Below are 23369 nucleotides of genomic sequence, written 5' to 3' on the forward strand. Positions count from 1 at the left end.
GCTTGCTGTGCTGCAGTCCATGGGGTCTCAAAGAGCTGGGCACAACCTAGTGATTGAACAACAATAAAAGGAACGTAAAGCTGTTAATAATAGAGGAAATAGAATGAGAGGGTTAATGAGAACTCTGCACTACCATCCCAGTCTGCCTGCAAATCTAAAACTGTTCTACAAAAAGATAAAGTCTATTTTAGAAAAGGAAAAATAGAGTGTGACTATGAGATCAGTTTTCTTGTTTGGCTCATAAACTACCCATAACATCAATTTCAAATAAAAGTGGTTAGGCCATTCTAGCAAAAGGATCAATATTGTATTAATAACACGTGATTTGAGGAGCGAATCAGAATTAGGATCTCCAATTGAATGTGTGGAATGTGTTTTTTAAACCTAATATCATACATGTATGTCTTTCTCCTCATATAACACTAACATGCTTCAGGCTCCAGGTTCTACAGCTTAATTCACAGTGTTTTAATGAACATACCCAGGAAGGAATTTACCACATCTCCTACTTCTCTAAGTCAACTCCAAGTTCTTAAAGTCTCAGAAAAACCCTAGGAAGTTCAATTTCTTTTTTAAGCATTGGTTTCTGTTTCCTTAAAGAATCAGAGTTTCAAGCCCCATGCTATATAGCCATCTCAAATCCAGAACTTTAGGCACCTATACATTAACATACCCAACCATCCTAAGCCTGACTCTTCCCTAAAAAAGAGAACTCAGCCTTTCAGATACTGTTCAGAGACGTCTCTCGACTTTAATCAATGACTCTTCACTGTGTGTGTGATATCAGCTACATATCCATAAAAACCTTCCTATGGGGAGTTAGTCTGATAAATCACCATGAGTAATAGTATCTCCTTTTTGAGATCTAACTCCTGGAAAACTACAGATCATCACAGTTATGTAAATATTTAACAGACACCATTTGATAATATTAACCACAGTAAGAAGTAACAGCACTGAGAGTATTTCACTGTGGTACATTCTGGAAGTCTCATAAAAGTACTGCAATATGGGTGGTAAAGATTCCATCACTAGGGACTTCCCTGGCTGGTTAAGACTCTGCCTTCCACTGCAGGGGGCGCAGGTTCCATCCCTGGTCAAGGAACTAAGATCCAATACACCACATGGTGCAGTCAAAAAAAGTGGCACCATTTTATAAATGAGGAAAATTAAGGCTTACAGCTGAAGTGAGAATTCATTCAAAGACACCACTGCGTGACTTTGTTCCACTGGGGATTCTCCATGGCCTGGCTCAAAGCCAACTGTACTACTTACTGCTGTCTTCAGTCAGAAAGCCAGGGCCCCTCCCTGAACTTGTCCACAGTGCTTGCCTCATCTCTGCTCTTTCTGTGCAGGCCACATGTCTGCTCATGAACCCAATCTCCCAAGGAGAATTACATAAACCGACTCAGGACTAGGGCCCTGCCTCACTCACCCGTCACCTGCCCTGTGTTGACACAATGCCTCCCACTCTAGATGCTCCCTAGGCCCAGTGGCCCATGACCACAGATATGATCCTGAGTTGCAAAGCTTATCGACGAGCAAGAGCCATGGAACAAAAACATACCCTGTTCTGGTGCTTGAAAACTAAAAGTTCAAGACAACTTTTTTTCATTGACCTTAAAGCAAAATAAATTAAGTTTTACAACATAGCTGATAACCATAAATAGAAAAGAGAGGGTGTTGTTTTCCCCATGAGTCCTCAGCTAAGCCTCCAACTGGGTCTATGAACATTCAGGGAATGTGCCACAGGTCTTGGTTTCCATCCATATTCCAGAAAAAGAGCAGAGGAAAATGAGTTTTACCAGCAATATAGTTTGAGTTCCTCCTACAGGAACCACCCTCTACAAAATAACACCTAAAACTGGCTTGTGCACATCCCTCTTTCTATAGCTTTGTTGGCCAAATTGACCATTCTGTTATTAGCACTTTGGATTCTCTAAGTTGAATGAAAAGTCAAATATTTTTAAAATATCAAATCATTAAAAAAAAATTCTTCTCTGCTCCCCTGGTACAAAATATAAACGTTCTGACTTTGCACAGAGAGGGACTGATTCAGAGTTAACTGTTCCTGCCTTGAAAGGAAACCAAAGGCTTCCAATGCCCCAGGACATCACAGAAGTTGCTGAAAGAAGCAGTTTACTGAATAGTACTTCTGTGTCTTCAAAGTTTTAATATGTCTAACAGTGGAAAACTAAAACCATTTGGATCAAAGAGGCTAAAAAATCAATGCTTCCTTTGTTTTTAACCAGAATAACCAAAACTGAATATAGTTCACCAAAGGATTAAATTTCTCTCACTGTAATTTTCCTTCTGTGTCCAACTATACAAGAGACTTTTAAAAAACTAATAAAATGTTCAATCTTACCATCAATAATAATGTGCTTTGAGTTTTTCAGAAATGAAAGATAGGATTGTGGGTCTCTCCAAACCCTTTCTTGTGTGTCCAATGGCATATATTATAGGCTTGCTCTTCTACATTTATGAGAAAAGTGACCAGCAAATACCAGAGGGAACTAAGGGAGGTGTGTGTGTGTGTGTGTGTGCACGCCAAGCTCTGAGCCACAATATATTCGTGGGTGGGGATAGAGTAGAGGAAGGCAAGCAACAAAGTTGGAACTCTTAAAAAGTGTCATAGGTGTCTCCTAAGAGCTAAAATTCGACTTGCCCCTCCACTTTTCCACTCTGTTCTTTGCTCCAGGAAGCTGACAACATGCTTCCTCAAAGCAATATTGAGGAAAAAGAACAAAGCTGAAAGCATAATCCTCCCAGACTTTAGACTATATTACAAAGCTACAGTAATCAGAACAGTAGAGTACTGGCATTAAAACAGACACCAGGATAAACAAAACAGAATAGTGAGCCCAGAAATAAACCTCACCCCTGCAGCCACTGTTCTACTCTATTTTCTCTTTTTGATTCCACATTTATGTGATACCACCGAGTATTTGTCTTTGTCTGACTTATTTTACTTAGCATAATACCCTCAAGGTCAATCGACATTGCCACAAATGGTAGGATTTCCTTCTTACTCAAGGCTGAATAACACTCCACAATGTGTATGTATATATGCATGTATACACATGTATGTGGATATATGTGTAATCCATGTAAAATATCTTCTCATCTTTAGCTATTCATCTGTTGACATCAGTTCAGTTCAGTCGCTCAGTCGTGTCCAACTCTTTGCGACCCCATGAATCACAGCACTCCAGGCCTCCCTGTCCATCACCAACTCCCGGAGTTCACTCAAACTCATGTCCATCGAGTCGGTGATGCCATCCAGCCATCTCATTCTCTGTCATCCCCGTCTCCTCCCACCCCCAATCCTTCCTAGCATCAGACTCTTTTCCAGTGAGTCAACTCGTCGCATGAGGTGGCCAAAGTATTGGAGTTTCAGCTTTAGCATACATTTAGGTTATTCCATATCTTGGCTACTGTAAATAATACTGCAATGAACATGGGAATGTAGACATCTCTTCAAGGCCCTGTTTCAATTTCCTTGGGATATATACCTAGAAGTGGGGTTGCTGGATCATATGGTAGTTCATTTTTAATTTCTGAGGAACAGTCATACTGTTTTGTACAGTGGCTGCACCAATTTACATGCCAACCAACAGTGCGCAGGGCTTCCTTTTCTCCACGTCCTCACCAACAGCTGCTGGTGCTTGTCTTTTGAGTATCAGCCATTCTTACAGATGTGAAGCGATTATCTCACTGTGATTTTAGTTTGTATCTCCCTGATCATTAGTGATGGTGATCACATTTTCATGTATCTGTTGGCCTTAGACCTTCACCACCTCTGGTTCAAAATTGGGAAAGGAGAATTTCAAGCCTGTATGTTGTCACTCTGCTTATTTAACGTATATGCAGAGTACATCATGTGAAATGCCAGGCTGGATGAAGCATATGCTGGAATCAAGATTGCTGGGAGAAATATCAATAACCTCAGATATGCAGATGACACTACCCTTATGGCAGAAAGTGAAGAAAAACTAAAGAACCTCTTCATGAAAGTGAAAGAGGAGCGTGAAAAAGATGGCTTAAAGCTCAACATTCAGAAAACTAAGATCATGGCATCCATTCCCATAACTTCATGGCAAATAGATGGGGAAACAATGGAAACAGTGACAAACTTTATTTTTGGGGGGATCCAAAATCACTGCAGATGGTGACTGCAGCCATGAAATTAAAAGACACTTGCTCCTTGAAAGAAAAGCTATGACAAGACAATGTATTAAAAAGCAGAGACATTACTTTGCCAACTAAGGTCCGTATGGTCACAACAATGGTTTTTCCAATAAGTGTGTATCAATGTGAGAGTTGGACCACAAAGAAAGCTGAGCCCCCAAAAATGGATACTTCTGAACTGTGGTGTTGGAGAAGACTCCTGAGAGTCCCTTGGACTGCAAGGAGATCAAACCAGTCACTCCTAAAGGAAACCAGCCCAGCTATTCATTGGAAGGACTGATGCTGAAGCTCCAATACTTTGGCCACCTGATATGAAGAGCTGACTCATTAGAAAAGACCCTGATGAAGATTGAAGGCAGGAGGAGAAGGGGCTGACAGAGCACGAGATAGTTGATAACATCAATGGACGTGAGTTTGAGCAAGCTCTGGGAAAAGGTGAAGGACAGGTAAGTCTGTCATGCTGCAGTCCATGGGGTCACAAAGAGTCGGACATGACTGAGCAACTGAACAACAACAAAAACAATACCTCTTATGCAGCCTTCTCTTGCCTCTAGCTCTCTCCTTTTCCTTAACTTTCCTACACCGTGCTTATTATCCTGATACGCTATATATTTATCTGTTTATGGCCATCTCCTCCCATGAGAATGCATGGTCCCATGTGGGTTCGATCCCTGGGTCAGGAAGATCCCCTGGAGAAGGAAATGGCAACCCACTCCAGTATTCTTGCCTGGAGATTCTCATGGATGGAGGAGCCTGGTGGGCTACAGTCCATGGGGTCACAAAGAGTCAGACGCGACTGAGTGACTTCACTTTATGCCTATTGTTTGAAAAATGGGTAGTGCACAGTCTGCACTCACTGAATTTTTGTTGAATAAATGATTTGGTTAGGGAAAAATAAAAAGAACTGCTAGTCTGCTTTCCTAATGACTGCAACTAAATTTCCAGTGACCAAGATTTTCAATGGCCATCTTTAGAGACGCTACGGAAGGAATTCTGTAAATTAAAAGGTGAGTCTACATGAGGATTTTCTACACTGTACATCAAAGCCAGCAGAGTACACAGTAAATAATAATAATTTTTAAAAATGAATAAACCTAACTGTTTAAACCTGAGTGGCAAAGGTTTTCTGTAAAGCACCAGAATAAGCAACTTTCACTCTGCAAGCCACAGAACCTCAGTCACAATTACTCAACTCTTCTGCTGCAGGATGTTAAGAGCCAGAAACAATACATCAGTGAATAAGCACAGCTATGTTCCAATAAAACTTCATTGATAAACACTGAACTATGTATAACTTTCACACATCAGAAATTACTACTATTCTTTTAATTTTTTTCAAACACTTAAAAATGTGAAAACCATTCTAGAGTTGTGAACCATATAAAAACAGGCTGTGGACCAAGATTTGACCTCTGCACTATAAGTTTTCCAATTTACATCCTTTCTAAGGGTGGTTTTTGTTTTGTTTTTTCTACAAATGAAATATATTCTGGCCCATGAATCTCTTGGATATAGAGTCTACAACTAATTAAGCATGGAATAACTGCTTTTGTTAAAGAGTAATAAGCTGGATAAACAGTTTATTTAGGTGAATAAACATTCCTAATGCACCCTTACAGGGCTGTCTTTCTACACAGATTGTGGTCATCTTCACCATCATTCCCCTTATCTAAGTATTTTCATTTTTCAGCCTGTTTAAGAAATTTCAATCTGCTCTTTCTTCCTTTATAGAGAGGGGAACTGTAACAAAATCTTAGGACAGAGGGGAGAGTGGCTTCCCAAGGATTTGAGGCAAGGTGGATTCCAGTACAATGTTTCCTGATTAAGTGTACAATGCGTTGCTCATTCTTTGCTTCCAGGCACTCTCAAAAACACTCTGTTGTGTGGGCCCTGGAATAAGAACTATTGAGACTGCAGGTGCTACTAGCACTCAGGGTCACCTGTCCCCATGAGCCATGAAAACCTGCTGAAAATGCCAGGCTGGCAGTAACATAGCCAAAACATGTTATTTCATAACTTAAAGCAGAAGATTTTCAATTCCTCTCATTTATAATGATAGCCTCATCTCTCTTACATAATAGCAATATATGAAAATAAGGAATTTGAAGAAGCACTCTTCATGGTATCACTCAGAAATGTCGGCCAACACAGGGAAGAGGTGTATTAAGATCAAACATGCCTACTGGACTGTGGACACACTGCAGAGGATGGGAACACTTCACAATAGCCCTTCGGATGCTCTCAACCCAAACAAGAAAGAATTCAAGAGGAAAGTTCCCAGCCCCTGTGTTCTCTGAGCATAGGAGACATAGAATAAAGCCCAATTTATTTTAATCGAATTGATTACATACTCCACTTGCCCTACTCATCGTGCAAGCAGATCTATTGGAATGTGGAGTGAAAATTTTTTCAGCTTTCTGCAATGCCTCTGGTGCTCTGCTTCTCAAATTTCCCAGTAAATCAAATTCAAATAATCAGACCAAAGGAAGCCAATGGTTTTCCAGCTCCTACGGTAAGCAACACAGCCTACAGACTGACTGTGAAAACCACAGATTTAATTAAGCTTCACTTGAATTTCAAGATGCCAGAGATGGTCTCCTGAGAAAGCGGACTTGGTTTGAAACCCCGGTGTCACACACAGGGTCCAATTCACAGCAAAGATGGTTGTCCACAAAGCCTCCCCGTCTTCCCAGACTTCTCCTCCATTCTGCAAAGCTTGGAATATACATATCAATGGAAGCTGAGACATCAAATCATGGAAAGTTGTAAGATAAGCACCTCCGTCTCATCTCACACTCTTCATTGAGTTTCTGAGGGAAATGGAAATGCAGATGAGGCAGGCAGCTTCCAGCAAAAATAATCAGAAGTGAATAAATATAACAAGGAATCACCACTGTAGCTGCCTGGCAATCCCATGGGCATTTAGATAGACACATTGTGTTGGGGAATAACCAGGGCCCCAGAGAATCACCCTCTTCCAGACATCCAGATTGTGATGCTGAAACCAGGTGATGGATGAAGTGACAATGAGGACACTCCCCTGAACAAGCCTGGCTTCTGCCTGTATTAGTTTGCTAGGGCTGCCCTAACTAATCACCACAGATGGCACAGCTTACATGACGGAGATCTCGAAGTCCAAGATGAAGGTGACACTATCAAGGTGTTGACAAAGTTGTTCTAAGGCCTCTCTCCTCGGCTTGTCGACACTGCCTTCCTGCTGTTTCCTGCCCTGGTCTTCTCACTACACGTGTCCATGTCCAAATTTCCTTGTCGTGTAAGAACACCAGTCATAACGAATTAAAGTCCACCTCCATGACCTCATTTTAACTACTTCTCTAAAGACCCTATCTCCAAACATACAATCACATTCCAAAGTACTGAGGGTTAGGCCTTCAACATAGGAATCCTGGGGGGACACAAGTCGGCCCCCTGCCCTACTGGAACCACTGCTATGGCAGGGCTCTGTTTCCATTCTCACCAGTGCCAGAGGCTTGACAACACGCTGATAACTCAATTCTCACTATTCTGAAAATTAACTATCATTTTTTAATAATGAAAGGATATGACATTCAACAATGTCCCAACACCACTCTCATTTTGATAACAACAGAAACAAAAAAACAGTATGTAATTTTCACTGCCTTTATAAAATACTTTGTCACATACCAAATACAATCATGAAGAAAAGTCATTGGCAATGGGGCACTCTAAGCCTCAGCTGCTTTTTTTCTTTTTTTTTCTTAAAGCAATTTGCACTGCAACAAAGATCACCACAAGAAAACATCAGGATACTCAGTTGACATTTATCATAATGGAAGGCAAGTGTGAAAAAATACATTCTCACTTATTTCATGTATACCTTTCCATGCAGACATTCATGTCTTTGCATGAAGGATTACTTACTGCTGTGTTCATCTGTGCTGCCAACTCTAGATATCAAGTGGGTTTAAAAAAATAACACAAAGTGCTGTATACCTAAAACTAGTATTGTAAGACAACCTATACTTCAATAAAACACACATGCACGGACACATACTGAAATAAGACTTCTATTCAAATGAGGTGTGTGGCCAGGAATATCATCAGGGAAATGTAACATTTAAAAATCCTGTGTCTAACTGATTACCAACTGAGCTACCAGCTCAGTTGGTAAAGAATCCACCTGCAATGCAGGAGACCCAGGTTTGATCCCTGGGTGGGAAAGATCCCCTGGAGAAGGAAATGAATGGCAACCCACTCCAGTACTCTTGACTGGAAAATCCCATGGACAGAGGAGCCTGTCCACGAAATCTGGTAAACCACAAAATGATTACCAAAGTCCTTTTTTTAAAAGAAATACCAAAACCAGTATCATTTAAAGGTGTTTAGTATCAATTTAAGCCTCAACAATTTCTGACCTTATAACCGTTTATGTCCTCCAAATTTAACTATGTTATTTATCAATTCCATAAACATTTACTGAGACTGTACTATTTAGCAGGCACCATTCGAGGTGCTAGAGATACGTCACTAAACCAGATCCCTGCCCTCGTGGAACTGAGTCTGATAAGATACATACATCACTTCCCCTGCTGTTCTGCAAACACATTTTCCTTCCTAACTTCCAGGATTAGGACATGGGTATCTGCAGCCTCCTAAATTCCCAAATACAAAACCTTGGAGCTATCTTGTATTTCTCATTCTCCATCACATCCCTGCTGGGGTCTCCAGTGGCTACTTTCAACCTTGCCTCCTCTACCTGCCTTTCTTAATACAGACAATATTACCACCTACAAGCCCTGGCCATCAGCCCTGTGCTCCTCATCATTCACCAAATCCTGTTAATCCCACCCCTGGGATCCCTCACCAGTCACTTCCAACCTCTCCACTTGATCACCACAATCCTGGTCATTCTTCTTCTCAATTTGCATCACATCCTTTCTAGAAGATGAAATCTGTAAAGCAGGACAAGTGACCTACTCACCTTTGTATCTGCACTGTTACTCGTGTTTGCACAGAACTTTGGACACACTGTATTAACTCAATATTTTGTATTCCTGGCCATCTCCCCACAAGACCATGTGCTCTGAGGGTAGGGCTTCTTATTTTTTTAAATTATCAGTGACTAACATGCCAGGCCAGTAGACATGGTGTGCCTCTCGAAAGCCACTTATTCATTTGTGCAATAAGTAGTTATCAAGCACCCACTCCCCACCAAGCAACTATTCTAGATGATGGGGATATATAAGTGAATACAAACCCTCAAATTTTGCAACTTCCTTTTGCAATTTATATTTAAACAAATTCCTACCGTACAAATTTATGTTAGAGTGAGGTAGAAAGATGATCATTTAAAATATAAGTAGGCAATGTGTTATAAAAGAATAAGCTCTATAGGAAAAAAATAAAGAAGGATAAGAGGGATTTGGGCAGGAGGGGCAGAGAAGTCTGCAATATTCAATACCATCAGGGTGGGCAGGTAGGTTTCACTAGACGGTAACATCTGAGCAAAGGTTTAAATAAGAGAGAAAGTTCACCATGTGGGTACCTGGGGAAAAGAATACAGGAAGAAGAAACAGCAAATGTAAAAGCCCCGAGGCAGACATGCGCTCAGTGTGTTCAAAGGCCAGTGTGGCCGGAGTGGACTCAGCCCAGGGGAGAACATAAGGTGATGAGATACGAGAGGGAAGGAAGGGGGCTTGTTACGGAGTCTGTCAGGGAACTGGAAGGACTTGTATCTTTTACTGTGAGGACAAAGAAATCATTGCCAGTTCTGAGCAGAGGGGTGCCCTAGTGTGACGTGAGTCTGAACAGGATCACTCGACCAAGAATACAGAAAGAGAGGAGAGGACAGAATCAAGGGAACACGTGAGGAGGCCCCTGGAATAACTCAGGCCAAACAGAATGGCGGCGTGGGTCAAGGCAGCAATGTGGATATGTTCTGATGGCTGAGTCAATAAGGCTTCTGACGGACTGACTGGACCTTGGAAAAGTGTCCACATTTCTTCCTGAGAATAACCGTTAATTTCACTGAGACTAACAGAGCCCCAGCGAGACCCTGCTCATCACTCCTTGGTGGCTGTGAAAGTCCAGGATTCGTTCCCCCACACCCAGTTCTCTCCTCTCCTGTCATCCAACAAGTAGCATGGGGCCTGGTGCTCAGAGTGCTGCCCCATCTCAGCATCACCTGCTCAAAGTGCATCCCCTTTAGGGCACAGACCTGCTCCAAGGTGCTGCACCATCTCCCCGTGCGCTCAGCCCCGTCTCAAGGCCTCAAACCTTTCCATCAACCTGCCTCTGGCCTCCATTGCCCTACCTGCTCCCCTCCAGTGCCCTGGGCCTCAGGCCTTTGCTGCCCCTCAGGCTCACTGCAGGTCCCATCTCCTCTAAGACTTCTCCCCAGGATGGCACGGCTCATGTTGGTTTCTACCTGCTCAGGGTTCCTGTGGTCTTTAGCACCTGTACCAACCATCCACATCACACTGTCCCATCTAAACTGTGTGCTCTGAGAAAGCAAGAGCCATGCCACAAGCTTCTCAGGCTCCCCCATCACCTACTCTACAGGAAGCAATCATAACACTTGCTGACAAAGACCATCACAGGGGAAAATCCAAGAGGACAATGTTCGAATTATTTTAAGTGTACCGTTAATATCTGAAAAGTGGGAGGAGTCACATAAAAATCCAAATGTATATCTTCTCTCAAAATATGAGAAGATCACTGGAAGATCAGGCAACACTGGCCCTTCTTCCTGAATAGCTGAGTGGTAACTGTGCCCTTTTTTCCTCTCTATGCTCCAGTTCACTTGCTTACTTTTCTGTCAGGTCCTGGTAGGCATGTGAGTTTCCAATCCCCATACCAGGCACTGGTTACCCCGAATTTTTAAAATATCAAGTTCTTTTGGGAACTGAATATTAACTGAAGGTAGTATCAGTTTTTCTCACTCATGATATACAGTGACAAACGTGTTTAGACTTTTCTATATTTAAAAAAAATTACATTAATTCTATACATACACCAACACATACACATATGTACTTTGTATTAACCTTCTAACAGATTACAATTTCTACACTCTGGTTCAAATACCTTCCAATATGGGGGTGGGGAGGGTATAATTCTTGTGATAACTAAGTGTAGGAGGGTCAGATGTCAATACAGAAGCTATACAGAAAGAAAGGAAGACAAGGCAAAAATAAATGATACTAATGAGCTATTTATCAAATCATTTTAGGGGAAACAAGTTACTAAAATTATTGTGGAAACTAGAAAAATTTACATGGTTTTGTAGATTTTTAAAAATAAAAACATCAAGGATAAGAGACTGAAATATATACAGTTAAGGGATGTTACAATGGATTTGTTCTCCAGACCACAACTGCCTACATGCTAAAGAAAAATTGCTATCTTCTATTATTAAATTTCAGCATCCAAACCAAGATCACAGGAGGTAAAGTGAAAGCCGCTCAGTCATGTCCAACTCTTTGTGACCCCACGGACTATACAGCCATGGGATTCTCCAGGCCAGAATACTGGAGTGGGTAGCCTTTCCCTTCTCCAGGGGATCTTCCCGACCCAGGGATTGAAGTCAGCTCTCCCGCATTGCAGGATTCTTTACCAGCTGAGCCACAAGGGAAGCCTAAGAATACTGGAGTGGGTAGCCTATCCCTTCTCCAGGGTAAGTCACACCATAAAGAAATGGATACAAAGGTTTCCAGAGCACCTTACCAACAGTAGGAGAGTCGGCAGTTACTGTTACTGGGAGAGTTTAGGGGAGTCACCTCTTTTGACCTATGACTCCTGTCTGGGGAGTTTTAATTAAGAGGAAAGCAAAATCTAGACACAGAAGTCATAAGTTACTTAAAAGGCACCCTGGCTTTATCTGTGCATCAGTCATTACTTCTAGTCCAAACAGGCAGGCCTTTCTTAGCAAATAGCTCTCTTGATTAGCAATCAGATTTTGGAGACTTCCACGGCCACCTCCAGCCTTGTGGTCTGAAAAGCAAATACAATTCAGTCCAAAGCTCATATTTAAAGCAAACAAACTGAGCATAAGTGTACACTTTCAGACACACTTCAGCACGATGGGATTCTTTGTCCTTCAAATCACATTTGGTAAATATCTTTCTCTTTTTTCATTCTCAACTCAATGTTTTAGCTAAAAAGCTTTCAAGGGAACGTTCGCTGGCTTAGCATATACTTTACCACTCTGCCCATAAAAATTACCTATCTCCTCTGCCTGTAAAGAGGCAAGATAAAGGGGGAAATTTACAGTGTTTTTAAAAACATTCAGTAAGGTTTTATAAACTGTATTAAAAATATTATGAATGGTTATGGTCATGATCATACACTGCCCAGCTAGCTCTTTATTCTTGTTTAAAAGGAACAAAAATGAATAAGTGAAAATGGCTAGAAAACTCAAATAATACAGAAAAGAAATAAAAGTTTTTGGGTGTAATAACAGTACATATTTTTCCATGAGGAACAAGATATAAGTACCATGCAACGAGTTGACTCACTGGAAAAGATTCTGATGCTGGGAAAAATTAGGGGCGGGAGGAGAAGGCGACGACAACGAATGAGATGGCTGGATGGCATCACCGACTCGATGGACATGAGTTTGAATGAACTCCAGGAGTTGGTGATGGACAGGGAGGCCTGGCATGCTGTGATTCATGGGGTCGCAAAGAGTCGGACACGACTGAGTGACTGAACTGAACTGAAAACATTTATACAAAAGGAAATGATATTCACATGATTTGGAAAAGATTTTTCTCATTTTATATAGATAAATGCACATATGTATATATACAACTGTATGTGTGTGTATATATATATATAAATGATATAATTCCAAATTGGCATACATGTAGAGCTCCTTCATTCTTTACAAATAAGCTATGAGTAAAACTTGTACAAATACCTTGGCAGAGTTAACAAAACCTATTTATGAAATTGCTGGTGATTTTAAATTTTGAAATATGTTACCAAATTGCCCTCCAGTGGCATCTACTTTATAAGATAATTCAATCTCAAACAGCAGTCCCTTTTCTGCATATAATGTAAGTATTACAACTGACCTGCTTTGTCTCAAACCACATCACGGAACTGCCAGACAATCAACCCATCACAGAACAAGTCACGCTCTTCTAGACAACACAGATTCTACAAACCAAACCAGAAGCATCATGGATCAAAGCTGGAGCCTGGCAATCACAGCTTCGTGAAGAGTACCGTGCAGCTGACCTTTTCCTTTTTTCTCCATTCTTTGTCTAAGACACAACTGCAGGATCGGGCGGGTAGGGGGAGAGAGATTACCATCTCCTCGGTGTTTATCCTAGAGCACACGGGATGCTATGATAAAACACCACAGACTGGGTGGCTTACAGACAACAGAAATGCATTCTTTCTCACAGTTCTGGAGGCTGGACGTCCAGCTCGAGGTACCAGCACAGCCACCGTCTGGTGAGGGCCCTCTTCCCAATTCACTGCTGGAGTTCTCACGGTGTTCTCAAATGGCAGAAGGAGCCAGGATGTCTCCGGAGCCTCTTTTATATGGCAGTAATCAGGGCTCCACCCTCATGACTTAAGCACCTCCCAAAGCCACCGCCTCCTCACACCATCATCTTTGGAGGTTAGGATTTTACCATGTGAATTTGGGGAGGGGACACATTTATCTGGACTTCCCCAGTGACTCGGTGGTAAAAGAATCCGTCTGCAATGCTAGAGACTCAGGTTCAACTGTTGGGTCTGAAAGATCCCCTGGAGTAGGATATGGCAACCCACTCCAGTATTCTTGCCAGGATAATTCCATGGACAAAGAAGCCTGGCAGGCTAAAGTCCATGGAGATCAGAGCAGTACTCAACTATGAATACTAGCAAATGGAAACACTGGAAGTCTGAAGCCATCATAGAGTTGAACACCTTAATCCCTCCTCATGGTCAAATGCCACAGGGCCTCCATGGCAGACAGTGCCAAGAAGCTCGAAGCTCCCCAGACAAGAAGTGCAGAGTCATGGTCAGGGATAGTTGGGGATAGTCAAGGAAGTCCAGGATGACATTCTTCCTTTCTTCTCTAAGTAAGCTACTTGGGAGTGTCTGATTCCCTCAGCAAACAGATACCTCCAGGTAGCTGACAACAGGTTGACCGAGTATGTGGCTAGGCCACATATCTTGGCTGTAAAATCATGGACAGACCTCCAAACAGGTGTGCATTTTTATTTCTGCCTTTGAGGGTCTGATGAGGCATTTTCCTCAGGTAAAAAACCTTGAAAAACTCCCATCTACTGACAACTTTCTACCTACTTATTTATCAAAAATAACAAAATGCCACTTTTCCAGATTAATCTACATCCATGTTAATCACTCTCTACTTGGAAACTCCAAAGCATCCTACTCATATAGTACTTTGGGCCTTTATTACCTCACTAGTTATAACGATGAAAGAGACACACAGAGCTTTGTACAGACCAACCACTTTGTAAGCTGTGCAAAACTTTTTATTTATACAGGTATATCATGAAATTTGGGAAACAAGTTTAGATTCAAATTTAAATCAGTAGCTGGGAGACTTGGATAAAACCATTCGATCTCTCAGCTCCAGAGTATTTTCACCTGTAAAACAGGTAATACTGTCTCTCTCGTAGGATGCTTGTGTGGATTCTCCCCACCCCCATACAGTCCCACCAAGAGCCGAGAAAATGCTTAAGTTCTCAGCACACTAGACAAGCTCAATAAAATGTTAGCTCTCCCACAAGGGCTTGTATTCTGGCTATTTCTCCCCTAGGATACTTCATTTTTGTTCCCTCCAGCAACTACCAAAGTTGACTTTGTTAATACTGTTAACAAGTTCATTTGGAATTTAACTGAATTGCACTGAACCAAGTAAAATTAATTCAGCATCTCTTAGCACTCACAAATTAATGCCTCCCCCAAGATCAGCCGTCATTTTTCATCCAACTTGAGAATCATCGAGGGCCTAAAGACACGGTTGGAACTCCAGACTTTCTATTTCTGAGATAAGTCTCTGGTAAAGCCACTAACTGCCTCTTACCTGCCCAGGCACTGCCACTGTCATACTTGAACTGGACACCAGAAAAGAGCCACAGCACTCACAAACTACTTATAACCTAAAGTCATCAAGAAAACCACCCTTAAGAAACCAAGCGTGGACTAGTTACAAAGACTCTAAATTCTGTCCTCAAAGGGCCTCAGCAGCATGAAGAACGCAAGAAAAACTGTTTCCTTTAATTTCTTAAAAGAACACACTAGCAAACTATATCCAAGAAGGCGATGGCACCCCACTCCAGTACTCTTGCCTGGGAAATTCCACAGACGGAGGAGCCTGGTAGGCTGCAGTCCATGGAGTCGCAAAAAGTCGGACATGACTGAGCAACTTCACTTTCACTTTTCACTTTCACGCACTGGAGAAGGAAATGGCAACCCACTCCAGGGTTCTTGCCTGGAGAATCCCAGTGACAGGGGAGCCTGGTGGGCTGCCGTCTATGGGGTCGCACAGAGTCGGACACGACTGAAGCGACTTAGCAGCAGCAGCAGCAGCAAACTATATAGAGCAATTTCCTAATGAAAGCTAGACTGATGTTGATATTCGTTTTCAAAATAAATTACTGGCTTGGACACTGTCTATGCAAAAACATCCAACAGACTTATTTTTGTTTATAAATGAAGATCAATTCTTTTTGAACAGTAATAATCAATTTGGAAACTTGAGAATTTCTAAACAGTTACCATATCATGTATATAGGTCATATTCGGACAGTATCATCAGATTAAATGTTTCCTTCATTATAGATCATTACGGGACTGAGAAACCACCGCTTGTTCTTACATCAGTAATTATACTAAAATAAATGATAAGAGTCCCTTATACTGCAAGGAGATCCAACCAGTCCATTCTAAAGGAGATCAATCCTGGATGTTCATTGGAGGGACTGATGCTAAAGCTGAAACTGCAATACTCTGGCCACCTCATGTGACGAGTTGACTCACTGGAAAAGACTCTGATGCTGGAAAGGTTGGGGGCGGGAGGAGAAGGGGACGACGGAGAATGAGATGGCTGGATGGCATCACCGACTCTGTGGACATGAGTTTGAGTGTACTCCGGGAGTTGGTGATGGACAGGGAGGCCTGGCGTGCTGTGATTCATGGGGTCGCGGAGAGTCGGACACGACTGAGCGACTGAACTGAACTGAACTGCTACATGTCGCCTGAATATGGTACCTTTGAAGGCCTTTAAAGGAAACCTAGTACCTTATAGTTTTTTTTAAAGACAAATATAAAGACATGAAAAAACTCAAAAGATGCAACATTCCAAACTCTATTAATAGGTACATTTACCATAAACATCCTCATTAAAGGTTTCACACGAACGTGGTTTCTCCTAATGAAAGCCAGTTACAGACATGCTCTTTATTCTTGTACCAGCCTCACCAAATGTGACCACATTGACCTGATTTTGGCTTTATCTGCAACCATATTATTATAAATAAGCAGGAAACTTCACAAATGTAATTGCACCACAACTCTAACTGTAGCAGCTCAGTTACTTCAAACCTCTAACTTCAGACTGCATTCAAACTAAAGGGCAGTTCAGAAGTTACCCTCACTCAGCCCTACTGCATTTCAGTTCCCTAAGAAAAGCAAGACCAACAGGACGACAGCCTCTTGGAACATTATACTACACTCATCAGAGGGTCATTCATCATTCTGTGAATAGGTCACAAGGATTTTTTAAAAGGACACCAAGAAAAAGAAAATACTGAAAGGAGTGACCAGGTTAAAATATTTGTGATACCCATTTTCAGGTCCTAGAGAAATAAACAAAAGCTTACCTATTGTTTTTTCTCTTAAATGAAAATAAAAAGAGTAATTCCATGTTGCTCCCTGGATGTCCTTTTATGAAGTGACCTTATCTACCAAAGGACTGCAAGGAAAGCAAAGGGGCCAGGTAACAAACACGTCAGCGCCACACAGGTGGAAATGAGAAGATTACAAAGAAAGAGCAGGAAGCAGATAAGCCATCCTGGAGAACTGAGCCCTCCGGAAAACAGGAGGCAGGGCTTGACCTACTAATGGAATTGCAGAAAACATGTTCTAAATCTAATCGTGTGATTTTAAAATCTGATTAAAGTCCAATAATAGATGTCTGCTTTTAGCTATATGACAGGGAGAAGAAATGTCTCTGAATCTCACCAAGACAAAATTAATATTTTTTCACATTAAAAATATAAGTCAAAATTGTAACTTTACTAGAAAACAAGATAAAATGGCCAACTAGAATCCAAACATCACAATAAAGCACTTTTTTCCTTTTCTGATTTTATGCATTCACAATTTTTACAAAGTCGTAACTAAAGAAGAGATAAAAATTTGCAGTCCTTATGTTTCTAAGGGGCTTCCCTGGTGGCTCAGAGGTTAATGCGTCTGCCTCCAATGCGGGAGACCCGGGTTCGATCCCTGGGTCGGGAAGATCCCCTGGAGAAGGAAACGGTAACCCACTCCAGTATTCTTGCCTGGAGAATCCCATGGATGGAGAAGCCTGGTTAGGCTACAGTCCATGGGGTCGCAAAGAGTCGGACACGACTGAGCGACAGAACTGAACGGAACGGATGTTTCTAATATAATTAATGTCTTCACAGCAAGCAGTCTATTGAGAACCATACCAACAAAAGGCAAAAACAGCACTCTTAAGGATAAAAGTGTACCTAACACTTTATATCGGAGAAGGCACCACACTCCAGTACTCTTGCCTGGAAAATCCCACGGACAGAGGAGCCTGGTAGGCTGCAGTCCATGGGATAGCTGAGGGTTGGACATGACTGAGCGACTTCACTTTCACTTTTCACTTTCATGCATTGGAGAAGGAAATGGCAACCCACTCCAGTGTTCTTGCCTGGAGAATCCCAGGGACGGGGGAGCCTGGTGAGCTGCCGTCTATGGGGTTGCACAGAGTCGGACACGACTGAAGTGACTTAGCAGCAGTAGCAGCAGCAGCACTTTATATTACAAAAAAGGTCCAATTTGCATAAAACATATATCCCCAACTATAAACCCGAAACCCAAGACATTTTAATTGACAGTTTTCATTTAGTAAAATAATCGTTTTATAAAATTTATCTTTCTTTGTGTGAAGACTCAGTTCATATAATCATTAATGAAAACACTTTAAATTCTTGAAATAATATACCAAACATGTAAATCCTTCAGTCAGTAATCACTGGTAATGATTAAGACAGATGTAATCTTACCTGCCTCCTAAGAAACCTGTATGCAGGCCATTAAGCAACAGTTAGAACCAGACATAGAACAATGGACTGGTTCAAAATTGGGAAAGAAGTACATCAAGGCTGTATACTGTCACCCTGCTTATTTAACTTATATGCAGAGTACATGTTGCCAAATGCCAGGTTGGATGAATCATAAGCTGAAATTAAGAATGCCAGGAGAAATATCAACAACCTTGGATATACAGATGATACCACGCTAAAGGCAGAAAGTGAAGAGGAACTAGAGAGCCTCTTGACAAAGGTAAAAGAGGAGAGGGAAAAAGCTGAATAAAAACTCAACATTCAAAACACTAAGATCATGGCATCTGGTCCCATCACTTCATGGCAAATAGATGGGGAAACAATGGAAATAGTGACAGGTTTTATATTCTTCAGTTCCAGAATCATTGTGGATGGTGTGGACTGCAGCCACGAAGTTAAAAGACACTTGCTCCTTGGAAGAAAAGCTATGACAAACCTAAACAGAGTATTTAAAAGCAAAGACATTACTTTGCCAACAGAGGTTTGTAGAATCAAAGCTATGATTTTTCCAGTAGTCATGTACGGGTGTGAGAATCAGACCAGAAAAGAAGGCAGAGTGCCAAAGAATTGACGCTTTTGAATTGTGGTGTTGGAGAAGACTCTTCAGAGTCCCCTGGACAGCAAGGAGATCAAAACAGTCAATCCTAAAGGAAATCAACCCAGAATATTCATTAGAAGGACTGATACAGAAGCTTCAATACTCTGGCCACCTGATGTGAAGAGCTGACTCATTGGAAAAGACCCTGATGCTGGGAAAGATTGAGGGCAAGAGGAGAAAGGAGTGACAGAAGATGAGATGCTTGGATGGCATCACCGACTCAAAGGACATGAGTTTGAGCAAACTCTGGGAGACACTGAAGGACAAGGAAGCCTGCCATGCTGCAGCCCATGGGGTCATAAAGAGCTGGACATGACCTAGAGACTGAATAATAACAACAGGGCAAAGAGTATGGAAACTCCACTTTCTGCTCAGCCTTTCTGAAACCTATAGCAGCTTCCTCCAAACAAAGACTATTAATTTTTTTAAAGACAAATAATTTCAATTATAAGAAACACAAAGTAATAATCATAAAGCCCAACCTTGAGAAGAGGAAACAAATCAGTAAAGTTCATGATGCATTTGGAATTCTGCTTACACCAGAAAGCCAACTCATGTTTCTGGTGAGAAGAGCAGTTGTTCCCCTCTGGTGTTCAACTCTGGACAACTTTTTGATAACCTCTCATTTGGCTGCTCCTGAAACAATTGTGTTTACAGTAAATACCAAGATTCTACTACTGGTGAAACTCTGAAATTATCTTCTTTATCTGCAATTAACTACAGGCTCTGGAAAGCCTCCCTTTCTTTCAGACTCAAAAAAGCAAGTAATTGAATTAAATATAGTTCTAAATACGTGCCTGTTCCTCCTCTGTGAAATAACAGCTCTCTGCTAGTCTCTTCCCAAGCCAGCAGAATAATAATAATAATTCCGCATCTCTCTGACTGTCACAGAATTTTGCTCTTACCTCTGGGGACACACTTTCACTCTGTGGGTCAGCTAGCCAAATACTGATCTGATCTGGCCTATCACTGCAAGCCCCTGAGGACAGGGGCTGTGCCATGGTCATTTCATGCGAAGACTTCACACTGAAAGGTATGGCAAATCAGGATGTTTTTGGATATAGGTGATCAACCCCTAATTCAAACCACCTATCTAACCTTCTGGGAGAGTGAAACTGGAGCTGCTGGCTTTTGGGACTGCTGGGTCTGGGCCCACCCATGGTGGGTATAACATGGGTATTATGTGTCCCCCTACCCCCATTCCCTTTCCTCCATCAGCCTACTCTGATTTCCTCTATGTTGACTTCATTCTCAGAAAGGGTCTTCCTACACGGTAACAAAGAGGGTCACTAGCAGCTCCAGCTTAACAAACTCACAGATAGGAAAAAGCTCTCTGCAACAGTTTCATAATTCCATACCTCCACAATGGATCCTTGTGACCCTGACTAGCCAAGCTGATGTCACACGTCCACGACAGAAGCAATGGAGTCATCACCTCCTCTGACTACATGGGCTGAAAACAAAGCAAGGGTGACTGATGGCTCAGGGGAAATCCAGATGATTTATTGAAAGAAGGAAAGAGATGATGGGTGGGCAAAGCCAACAGACACTCACTACTTCACAGGCTCTGAAGACTGTTGACTCATTCCCTTCTGCTTATTACGTGTAACCACTGAACACTGAATACAAAGTGTTTTCAGTGTCTGTCCCTGCATGATACCCTTTCTCAGAATGAATTCTTTGCCATCTTACCGCCACGTGTGAGGCGGGTTATGCAGTTTCCTTCTCCTCCTTCACAGTGAGGCTATGTTGCATTTAGTTATATTCCTATTGTTTACAGGATATTTCTTCTCCTTCGTCCTGGGTATCTTAACACCAAGTGCACACACTGTTGAAAACAAGTGTGCTGCTAGCTTTTGTTTGGAGAGAGATTTAAGAGTAAGTAAAAATTTGCCAAGCAAACCAAAGGAACACACACAGAAGTACCCCGCCTCCCCCAAAATGTGGCAGGTCTCCACAATCCACCTTTTCTAGTGTGGAAACACACACGAGGGCAAGTCTCAGAGAGTGTCAGGACAAGTCCAGGCTTTCCCCCCAAAATAAAGCCAAGATCAAGGAGTAATTATGGGTGACCTCTGGTTGTGGTTTGTTGGACATTTGCTAAGCTTAAGACCTTCCTCTCTTCTCTGTGAGAGAGAGGATGGGACAGAGGAGAGAGGAAAGGAAAAGAAAGAAAGGAGGATAACAATACACCGCATACAGCAGTTTGTCAGGCTGTCTGCCATTTGTGCCATGGCCAGGAATCCCTCAAATAACTGGGAATGATTATTTAGGGTTGTCTCAAAAACACTCCCTGAAATGAACAAAACCACCTTCCCCATGTGATTCAACCCACTTTCCCCAGCCTCTCTGATCTTAGACCAACCTGATCTTGCTTAAGTTATCGTCTGTCTCAGGCTTTCACAGGAGCTTTCTTTTATGGATTTTCCATCCAGCAAACGTTTCTGTTCCCCGGCTGGGCAGATCCAACCACAGCATGCTTGGCTACGGACGGCAGCAGCTCACCCACAGCAGCTCCAACCTGGAGGGGGGGAAGGCCGGAATCCATTAGAGGAATTCACAGTCACAAACACTCTCTCTCTCAGGACTGTATGTCTGGCAAGAGAACCCCCAGCATCCTCCAAACATTTAAAATCATTAATGAACAGAGACAACAGTTTATAAGGTCTCCTAAAGACACCTTACAAGTTTGGGCTATTCTGAGGGGGAGGATTGAAGTGTTTAATTATCACTAAAAAGGTTTGGCCAAATGCTTATGCTCTGTTTGTGGAAAATTTAAAAGCCAGATGTTTTAATTAACCACAGAAAACACGAGCTACAACTAAAATTTCATGAACACACTGATCTGCCCTGTGGAAAACCACAGGAATGTTCTGGCAAGGCTCGGACTGAATTCTTGGGACACAGAGGGCTGGGATCATTCCCCTTAGGAACCCGAACAGAAAATTAACTTGCTCAATATGTTTTAAAAAAGTAAAATGAAACCCAGATTTAATCTCAATCAAATACAAAAGCATTTCAGGACTTCAAAGGGCATCACCAAAAGACCCAGAAGGGAAAGGTCACAAAAAATTCCAGTGTGGTTCAGGATTTAGAATGTATTTTCAATGCAAAGTGAATAGTGTAGCAGAAAACTTCACAGGCTAAATAACCCAAAGGAGAAACTAATCATCTTTCATTTCCTAACAGAGGAAAATGATGTATGAAAACCAGTATTCAAGTGAATCATAAATATTATCAATGTATAATATGTTCAGGCAAAAGGAATCATTTAACTATCCTACTTCAGGCCAAACCTGCAGCCTGGCCCACACAAGCTACTATGCTTCAGCTTGAAGAATCAAGGCATCCAGGGAAACTGCTAAAATAACTTAGGCTAACTGAATTTAGAAACAGAAAAATGAGGGAATCTTATAAAAGGAATTATTGAACAATTAAGAACAGGTTAAAAAGTCTTTGTTAGTTATAGTAATAGTTTTGACAGCATCAATATACCACAAATATTGATTCAAGAGAGAACGAAACATATGTTATTTTCAGATACTAGGTCCACAATTCTATTTCTGTAAGTCACAGACCCTGACACAAGTGTGCCAAGCATAATATTACATTAATCTCCATCTTCATTTGAAACCTCTGTGGCAAAAATAATTTCAAAAGGAACACAGCAGGAAAAAAGCAAGATATCAAGTTATCTATCTGTGGTATAATCCCAGTTTTGTTCTACAAATTGAGTGTATATAATCTAAAGATTTCAAAGCATGAACAATAATGGTGATTTCTGGATCATGGAATTATACATATTTGTGTTTACATCTTAGTGTTTTTCCAAGTTTTCTATAATTAATATGTATCATTTTTAGAATTAGAATATTTTTAAATAAAGTTTTTCTTATTAAACAGTATGGGAATGCAAATCAGAAATGGAATACCAATATAATACATTAGCCTCATTTGTGGACTTCCTCTTATCTGAAGAATAAGAGCTAAAATTTAAAAGGCTTCATTTATCTGAACTCTGTAATTCTTCATTTAGAAGTTCAAAAGCCAAGTGTCCAATAACACCCCCAGGGTTGAACAACTACTTTTCTAGGAACAAGAAATTTTTACTGATTTTGCAAACCTGTCACAAAGAAACAGAAACGTAGTTATTCCTCTCCCTTAACTAATGCATCTAAATTTCTCTATCACTAGCCACACTATACAACTGTCACTTATTAAAAATTTCCTGATGCTACTTAAGATTTCACAGGAGTACAGCCCTTAGTAAACAC

General features: G+C 41.4%; 1 protein-coding gene and 1 pseudogene across 17 annotated transcripts in view; one reads left to right on the top strand and one right to left on the bottom strand.

Annotated features, from left to right (window-relative positions):
* APBB2 (amyloid beta precursor protein binding family B member 2) overlaps positions 1 to 23369 on the bottom strand; it is a 388982-nt gene that overhangs the window by 284178 nt on the left and 81435 nt on the right. For 16 of the 17 annotated variants that reach the window (XM_055435274.2, XM_055435271.2, XM_055435272.2 and 13 more), the window contains one exon: positions 21461 to 21616. The exons of the other annotated variant lie outside the window; for it this stretch is intronic. The gene's annotated coding sequence lies outside the window, so the exon portion shown is untranslated. The remainder of the gene's footprint in view (positions 1 to 21460; positions 21617 to 23369) is intronic. 17 annotated transcript variants of the gene reach the window in all.
* Positions 1 to 23369, top strand: part of LOC148777849 (uncharacterized) — a 169771-nt pseudogene that overhangs the window by 65033 nt on the left and 81369 nt on the right.

The sequence above is a fragment of the Moschus berezovskii genome, chromosome 5, assembly GCF_049115385.1.
Source record: "Moschus berezovskii isolate FMDL1 chromosome 5, NW_MosBer_1.0, whole genome shotgun sequence".
Taxonomy (NCBI): domain Eukaryota; kingdom Metazoa; phylum Chordata; class Mammalia; order Artiodactyla; family Moschidae; genus Moschus; species Moschus berezovskii.